Consider the following 8,912-nt stretch of genomic DNA (forward strand, 5'->3'; position numbering starts at 1 on the left):
AGGTTTACTGAAATGGACCTTCTTTCCATCTTTAAAAGCCCATAACCTGGTCAAAAGGACTCGGATTTCGATATGGCATACCTCTATGGGCTTGTGGAATGATTATGTTGTTATCTGCATTAAAATATATAACTTTAAAGGTAGTAAAAAATATGACCGTTTTTATGTCATTGATTTTAATTTTGCGAAGATTTACTGAAATGGGCGTTCTTTACATCTTTTAAAGCCCATAACTTGGTCAAATGAACTCGGATTTCGATATGGCATACCTTTATAGGCTTGTGGAATGATTATGTTGTTATCTGCATAAAAATATATAATTGTAAAGGTAGTAAAAAATATGACCGTTTTTATGTCATTGATTTTAATTTTGCAAAGGTTTACTGAAATGGGCCTTCTTTCCATCTTTAAAAGCCCATAATTTGATCAAAATGACTCGGATTTCGATATGGCATACCTCTATGGGCTTGAGGAATGATTATGTTGCTGTCTGCATTAAAATATATAATTTTGAAGGAAGTAAAAAATATGACCGTTTTTATGTCATTGATTTTAATTTTGCGAAGGTTTACTAAAATGTGCCTTCTTTCCATCTTTAAAAGCCCATAACTTGGTCAAATGAACTCGGATTTCGATATGGCATACCTTTATAGGCTTGTGGATTGATTTTGTTGTTATCTGCATTAAAATATTTAACTTTAAAGGTAGTAAAAAATATGACGGTTTTTATGTCATTGACTTTAATTTTGGGAAGGTTTACTGAAATGGGCCTTCTTTACATCTTTAAAAGTCCATAACTTGGCCAAAAGGACTCGGATTTCGATATGGCATACCTCTATTGGCTTGTGGAATTATTATGTTGTTATGTGCATTAAAATATATAACATTAAAGGTAGAAACAAATATGACCGTTTTTATGTCATTGATTTTAATTTTGAGATGGTTTACTGAAAAATGCCTTCTTTCCATCTTTAAAAGCCCATCACTTGGTCAAATGAACTCAGATTTCGATATGGCATACCTAAATAGGCTTGTGGAATGATTATGTTGCTATCAGCATTAAAATATATAACTTTAAAGGTAGTAAAAAATATGACCGTTTTTATGTCATTGATTTTAATTTTGCAAAGGTTTACTGAAATGGGCCTTCTTCCCATCTTTTAAGCCCATAACTTGGTCAAATGAACTCGGATTTCGATATTGCATACCCTTATAGGCTTGTGGAATGATTATGTTGTTATCTGCATTAAAATATATAACTTTAAAGGTCGTAAAAAAATATGACCGTTTTTATGTCATTGATTTTAATTTTGAGAAGGAAATGGGCCTTCTTTCCATCTTTAAAAACCCATAACTTGGTCAAATGAACTCGATTTCGATATGGCATACCTTTATAGGCTTGGGGAATGATTATGTTGTTATCTGCATTAAAATATATATTTTTAAAGGTAGTAAGAAATATGACGGTTTATATGTCATTGATTTTAATTTTGCGAAGGTTTACTGAATGTGCCTTCTTTCCATCTTTAAAAGCCCATAACTTGGTCAAATGAACTCGGATTTCGATATGGCATACCTTTATAGGCTTGTGGAATGATTATGTTGTTATCAGCATTAAAATATATAATTTTAAAGGTAGTAAAAAATATGACCGTTTTTATGTCATTGATTTTATTTTTGCAAAGGTTTACTTAAATGGGCCTTCTTTCCATCTTTAAAGCCCATAACTTGGTCAAATAAACTCGGATTTCGATATTGCATACCCTTAAAGGCTTGTGGAATGATTATGTTGTTATCTGCATAACTTTAAAGGTAGTAAAAAATATGACCTTTTTTATGTCATTGATTTTAATTTTGCTAAGGTTTACTGAAATGGGCCTTCTTTCCGTCTTTAAAAGCCAATAACTTGGTCAAATGAACTCGTATTTCGATATGGTATACGTTTATGGGCTTGTGGAATGATTATGTTGTTATCTGCATTAAAATATATAATTTCAAAGGTATTAAAAAATATGACCGTTTTAATGTCATTGATTTTAATTTTGCAAAGGTTTACTGAAATGGGCCTTCTTTTCATCTTTAAAAGCTCATAATTAAAGGTAGTAAAAAATATGACCGTTTTTATGTCATTGATTTTAATTTTGCGAAGGTTTACTGAAATGGGCCTTCTTTCCATCTTTAAAAGCCCATAACCTGGTCAAATGAACTCGGATTTCGCTATGGCATACTTCTATGGGCTTGTGGAATGATTATGTTGTTATCTGCATTAAAATATATAACTTTAAAGGTAGTAAACAATATGACCGTTTTTATGTGATTGATTTTAATTTTGCAAAGGTTTACTGAAATGGGTCTTCTTTACATATTTAAAAGCCCATAACTTAGTCAAATGAACTCGGATTCTGATATGGCATACCTTTATGGGCTTGTGAAATGATTATGTTGTTATCTGCATAAAAATATATAATTGTAAAGGTAGTAAAAAATATGACCGTTTTTATGTGATTGATTTTAATTTTGCAAAGGTTTACTGAAATGGGCCTTCTTTCCATCTTTAAAAGCCCATAATTTGATCAAAATGACTCGGATTTCGATATGGCATACCTCTATGGGCTTGAGGAATGATTATGTTGCTGTCTGCATTAAAATATATAATTTTGAAGGAAGTAAAAAATATGACCGTTTTTATGTCATTGATTTTAATTTTGCGAAGGTTTACTAAAATGTGCCTTCTTTCCATCTTTAAAAGCCCATAACTTGGTCAAATGAACTCGGATTTCGATATGGCATACCTTTATAGGCTTGTGGATTGATTTTGTTGTTATCTGCATTAAAATATTTAACTTTAAAGGTAGTAAAAAATATGACGGTTTTTATGTCATTGACTTTAATTTTGGGAAGGTTTACTGAAATGGGCCTTCTTTACATCTTTAAAAGTCCATAACTTGGCCAAAAGGACTCGGATTTCGATATGGCATACCTCTATTGGCTTGTGGAATTATTATGTTGTTATGTGCATTAAAATATATAACATTAAAGGTAGAAACAAATATGACCGTTTTTATGTCATTGATTTTAATTTTGAGATGGTTTACTGAAAAATGCCTTCTTTCCATCTTTAAAAGCCCATCACTTGGTCAAATGAACTCAGATTTCGATATGGCATACCTAAATAGGCTTGTGGAATGATTATGTTGTTATCTGCATTAAAATATATAACTTTAAAGGTAGTAAACAATATGACCGTTTTTATGTGATTGATTTTAATTTTGCAAAGGTTTACTGAAATGGGTCTTCTTTACATATTTAAAAGCCCATAACTTAGTCAAATGAACTCGGATTCTGATATGGCATACCTTTATGGGCTTGTGAAATGATTATGTTGTTATCTGCATTAAAATATATAACTTTAAAGGTAGTAAAAAATATGACCGTTTTTATGTGATTGATTTTAATTTTGCAAGGGTTTACTGAAATGGGCCTTCTTTCCATCTTTAAAAGCCCATAACTTAGTCAAATGAACTCGGATTTCGATATGGCATACCTTTATGGGCTTGTGGAATGATTATGTTGTTATCTGCATTAAAATATATAACTTTAAAGGTAGTAAAAAATAAGACCGTTTTTATGTGATTGATTTTAATTTTGCAAAGGTTTACTGAAATGGGTCTTCTTTCCATCTTTAAAAGCCCATAACTTAGTCAAATGAACTCGGATTTCGATATGGCATACCTTTATGGGCTTGTGGAATGATTATGTTGTTATCTGCATTAAAATATATAACTTTAAAGGTAGTAAAAAATAAGACCGTTTTAATGTCATTGATTTTAATTTTGCAAAGGTTTACTGAAATGGGCCTTCTTTTCATCTTTAAAAGCTCATAATTAAAGGTAGTAAAAAATATGACCGTTTTTATGTGATTGGGCCTTCTTTCCATCTTTAAAAGCCCATAACTTGGTCAAATGAACCCGGATTTCGATATGGCATACCTTTATAGGCTTGTGGAATGATTATGTTGTTATCTGCATTAAAATATATAACTTTAAAGGTAGTAAAAAATATGACGGTTTTTATGTCATTGATTTTAATTTTGCGAAGGTTTACTGAAATGGGCCTTCTTTCCATCTTTAAAAGCCCATAGCCTGGTCAAAAGGACTCGGATTTCGATATGGCATACTTCTATGGGCTTGTGGAATGATTATGTTGTTATCTGCATTAAAATATATAACTTTAAAGGTAGTAAAAAATATGACCGTTTTTATGTCATTGATTTTAATTTTGCAAAGGTTTACTGAAATGGGCCTTCTTTACATCTTTAAAAGTCAATAACTTTGCCAAAAGGACTCGGATGTCGATATGGCATACCTCTATTGGCTTGTGGAATGTTTATGTTGTTATCTGCATTAAAATATATAACTTTAAAGGTAGTTAAAAATATGACCGTTTTAATCTCATTGATTTTAATTTTGCAAAGGTTTACTGAAATGGGCCTTCTTTTCATCTTTAAAAGCCAATAACTTGGTCAAATGAACTCGGATTTCGATATGGCATACCTTTATAGACTTGTGGAATGATTATGTTGTTATCTGCATTAAAATATATAACTTTAAAGGTAGTAAAAAATATGACCGTTTTTATGTCATTTATTTTAATTTTGCAAAGGTTTACTGAAATGGGCCTTCTTTACATCTTTAAAAGCCCATAACTTGGTCAAATGAACTCGGATTTCGATATGGCATACCTTTAGGGGCTTGTGGAATGATTTTTTTGTTATCTGCATTAAAATATTTAACTTTAAAGGTAGTAAAAATTACGACGGTTTTTATGTCATTGGCTTTAATTTTGCGAAGGTTTACTGAAATGGGCCTTCTTTCCATCTTTAAAAGTCCATAACTTGGTCAAATGAACTCGGATTTCGATATGGCATACCTTTATGGGCTGATGGAATTATTATGTTGTTATCTGCATTAAAGTATATAACTTTAAAGGTAGTAAAAAATATGACCGTTTTTATGTGATTGATTTTAATTTTGCAAAGGTTTACTGAAATGGGCCTTCTTTCCATCTTTAAAAGCCCATAACCTGGTCAAAAGGACTCGGATTTCGATATGGCATACTTCTATGGGCTTGTGGAATGATAATGTTGTTATCTGCATTAAAATATATATCTTTAAAGGTAGTAAAAACTATGACCGTTTATATGTCATTGATTTTAATTTTGCAAAGGTTTACTGAAATGGGCCTTCTTTCCATTTTTAAAAGCCCATAACCTGGTCAAAAGGACTCGGATTTCGATATGGCATACCTCTATGGGCTTGTGGAATGATTATGTTGTTATCTGCATTAAAATATATAACTTTAAAGGTAGTAAAAAATATGACCGTTTTTATGTCATTGACTTTAATTTTGCGAAGGTTTACTGAAATGGGCCTTCTTTACATCTTTAAAAGCCCATAACTTGGTCAAATGAACTCGGATTTCGATATGGCATACCTTTATAGGCTTGTGGAATGATTACGTTGTTACCTGCATTAAAATATATAACTTTAAAGGTAGTACAAAATATGACCGTTTTTATGTCATTGATTTTAATTTTGCGAAGGTTTACTGAAATGGGCCTTCTTTCCATCTTTAAAAGCCCATAACCTGGTCAAATGAACTCGGATTTCGATATGGCATACCTCTATGGGCTTGTGGAATGATTACGTTGTTACCTGCATTAAAATATATAACTTTAAAGGTAGTACAAAATATGACCGTTTTTATGTCATTGATTTTAATTTTGCGAAGGTTTACTGAAATGGGCCTTCTTTCCATCTTTAAAAGCCAATAACTTGGTCAAATAAACTTGTATTTCGATATGGCATACCTTTAGGGGCTTGTGGAATGATTTTGTTGTTATCTGCATTAAAATATTTAACTTTAACGTTAGTAAAAAATACGACGGTTTTTATGTCATTGGCTTTAATTTTGCGAAGGCTTACTGAAATGGGCCTTCTTTCCATCTTTAAAAGTCCATAACTTGGTCAAATGAACTCGGATTTCGATATGGCATACCTTTATGGGCTGATGGAATGATTTTTTTGTTATCTGCATTAAAATATTAAACTTTAAAGGTAGTAAAAAATATGACCGTTTTTATGTCATTGATTTTAATTTTGCGAAGGTTTTCTGAAATGGGCCTTCTTTACACATTTAAAAGCCCATAACTTAGTCAAATGAACTCGGATTTCGATATGGCATACCTTTATGGGCTTGTGGAATGATTATGTTGTTATCTGCATTAAAATATATAACTTTAAAGGTTGTAAAAAATATGACCGTTTTTATGTGATTGATTTTAATTTTGCAAAGGTTTACTGAAATGGGTCTTCTTTCCATCTTTAAAAGCCCATAACGTTGTCAAATGAACTCGGACTTCGATATGGCATACCTTTATAGGCTTGTGGAATGATTATGTTGTTATCTGCATGAAAATATATAACTTTAAGGGTAGTAAGAAATATGACCGTTTTTATGTTATTGATTTTAATTTTGCGAAGGTTTACTGAAATGGGCCTTCTTTCCATCTTTAAAAGCCAATAACTTGGTCAAATGAACTCGGATTTCGATATGGCATACCTTTAGGAGCTTGTGGAATGATTTTGTTGTTATCTGCATTAAAATATTAAGCTTTAAAGGTAGTAAAAAATGTGACCGTTTTTATGTCATTGATTTTAATTTTGCGAAGGTTCACTGAAATGGGCCTTCTTTACATATTTAAAAGCCCATAACTTAGTCAAATGAACTCGGATTTCGATATGGCATACTTCTATGGGCTTGTGGAATGATTATGTTGTTATCTGCATTAAAATATATAACTTTAAAGGTTGTAAAAAATATGACCGTTTTTATGTGATTGATTTTAATTTTGCAAAGGTTTACTGAAATGGGCCTTCTTTCCATCTTTAAAAGCCCATAACCTGGTCAAATGAACTCGGATTTCGCTATGGCATACTTCTATGGGCTTGTGGAATGATTATGTTGTTATCTGCCTTAAAATATATAACTTTAAAGGTAGTAAAAAATATGACCGTTTTTATGTGATTGATTTTAATTTTGCAAAGGTTTACTGAAATGGGCCTTCTTTCCATCTTTAAAAGCCCATAACCTGGTCAACTGAACTCGGATTTCGATATGGCATACTTCTATGGGCTTGTGGAATGATTATGTTGTTATCTGCATTAAAATATATAACTTTAAAGGTAGTAAAAAATATGACCGTTTTTATGTGATTGATTTTAATTTTGCAAAGGTTTACTGAAATGGGCCTTCTTTCCATCTTTAAAAGCCAATAACTTGGTCAAATGAACTCGGATTTCGATATGGCATACCTTTAGGGGCTTGTGGAATGATTATGTTGTTAGCTGCATTAAAATATATAACTTTAAAGGTAGTAAAAAATATGACCGTTTTTATGTTATTGATTTTAATTTTGCGAAGGTTCACTGAAATGGGCCTTCTTTACATATTTAAAAGCCCATAACTTAGTCAAATGAACTCGGATTTCGATATGGCATACTTCTATGGGCTTGTGGAATGATTATGTTGTTATCTGCATTAAAATATATAACTTTAAAGGTAGTAAGAAATATGACCGTTTTTATGTGATTGATTTTAATTTTGCAAAGGTTTACTGAAATGGTCCTTCTTTCCATCTTTAAAAGCCAATAACGTGGTCAAATGAACTCGGATTTCGATATGGCATACCTTTAGGGGCTTGTGGAATGATTATGTTGTTAGCTGCATTAAAATAAATAACTTTAAAGGTAGTAAAAAATATGACCGTTTTTATGTGATTGATTTTAATTTTGCAAAGGTTTACTGAAATGGGCCTTCTTTCCATCTTTAAAAGCCCATAACCTGGTCAAATGAACTCGGATTTCGATATGGCATACTTCTATGGGCTTGTGGAATGATTATGTTGTTATCTGCATTAAAATATATAACTTTAAAGGTTGTAAAAAATATGACCGTTTTTATGTGATTGATTTTAATTTTGCAAAGGTTTACTGAAATGGGTCTTCTTTCCATCTTTAAAAGCCCATAACGTTGTCAAATGAACTCGGACTTCGATATGGCATACCTTTATAGGCTTGTGGAATGATTATGTTGTTATCTGCATGAAAATATATAACTTTAAGGGTAGTAAGAAATATGACCGTTTTTATGTTATTGATTTTAATTTTGCGAAGGTTTACTGAAATGGGCCTTCTTTCCATCTTTAAAAGCCAATAACTTGGTCAAATGAACTCGGATTTCGATATGGCATACCTTTAGGAGCTTGTGGAATGATTTTGTTGTTATCTGCATTAAAATATTAAGCTTTAAAGGTAGTAAAAAATGTGACCGTTTTTATGTCATTGATTTTAATTTTGCGAAGGTTCACTGAAATGGGCCTTCTTTACATATTTAAAAGCCCATAACTTAGTCAAATGAACTCGGATTTCGATATGGCATACTTCTATGGGCTTGTGGAATGATTATGTTGTTATCTGCATTAAAATATATAACTTTAAAGGTTGTAAAAAATATGACCGTTTTTATGTGATTGATTTTAATTTTGCAAAGGTTTACTGAAATGGGCCTTCTTTCCATCTTTAAAAGCCCATAACCTGGTCAAATGAACTCGGATTTCGCTATGGCATACTTCTATGGGCTTGTGGAATGATTATGTTGTTATCTGCCTTAAAATATATAACTTTAAAGGTAGTAAAAAATATGACCGTTTTTATGTGATTGATTTTAATTTTGCAAAGGTTTACTGAAATGGGCCTTCTTTCCATCTTTAAAAGCCCATAACCTGGTCAACTGAACTCGGATTTCGATATGGCATAATTCTATGGGCTTGTGGAATGATTATGTTGTTATCT

This window comes from Drosophila suzukii (genome assembly GCF_043229965.1).
Source record: "Drosophila suzukii chromosome X unlocalized genomic scaffold, CBGP_Dsuzu_IsoJpt1.0 scf_Xc, whole genome shotgun sequence".
In the NCBI taxonomy this organism is placed as follows: Eukaryota; Metazoa; Arthropoda; class Insecta; order Diptera; family Drosophilidae; genus Drosophila; species Drosophila suzukii.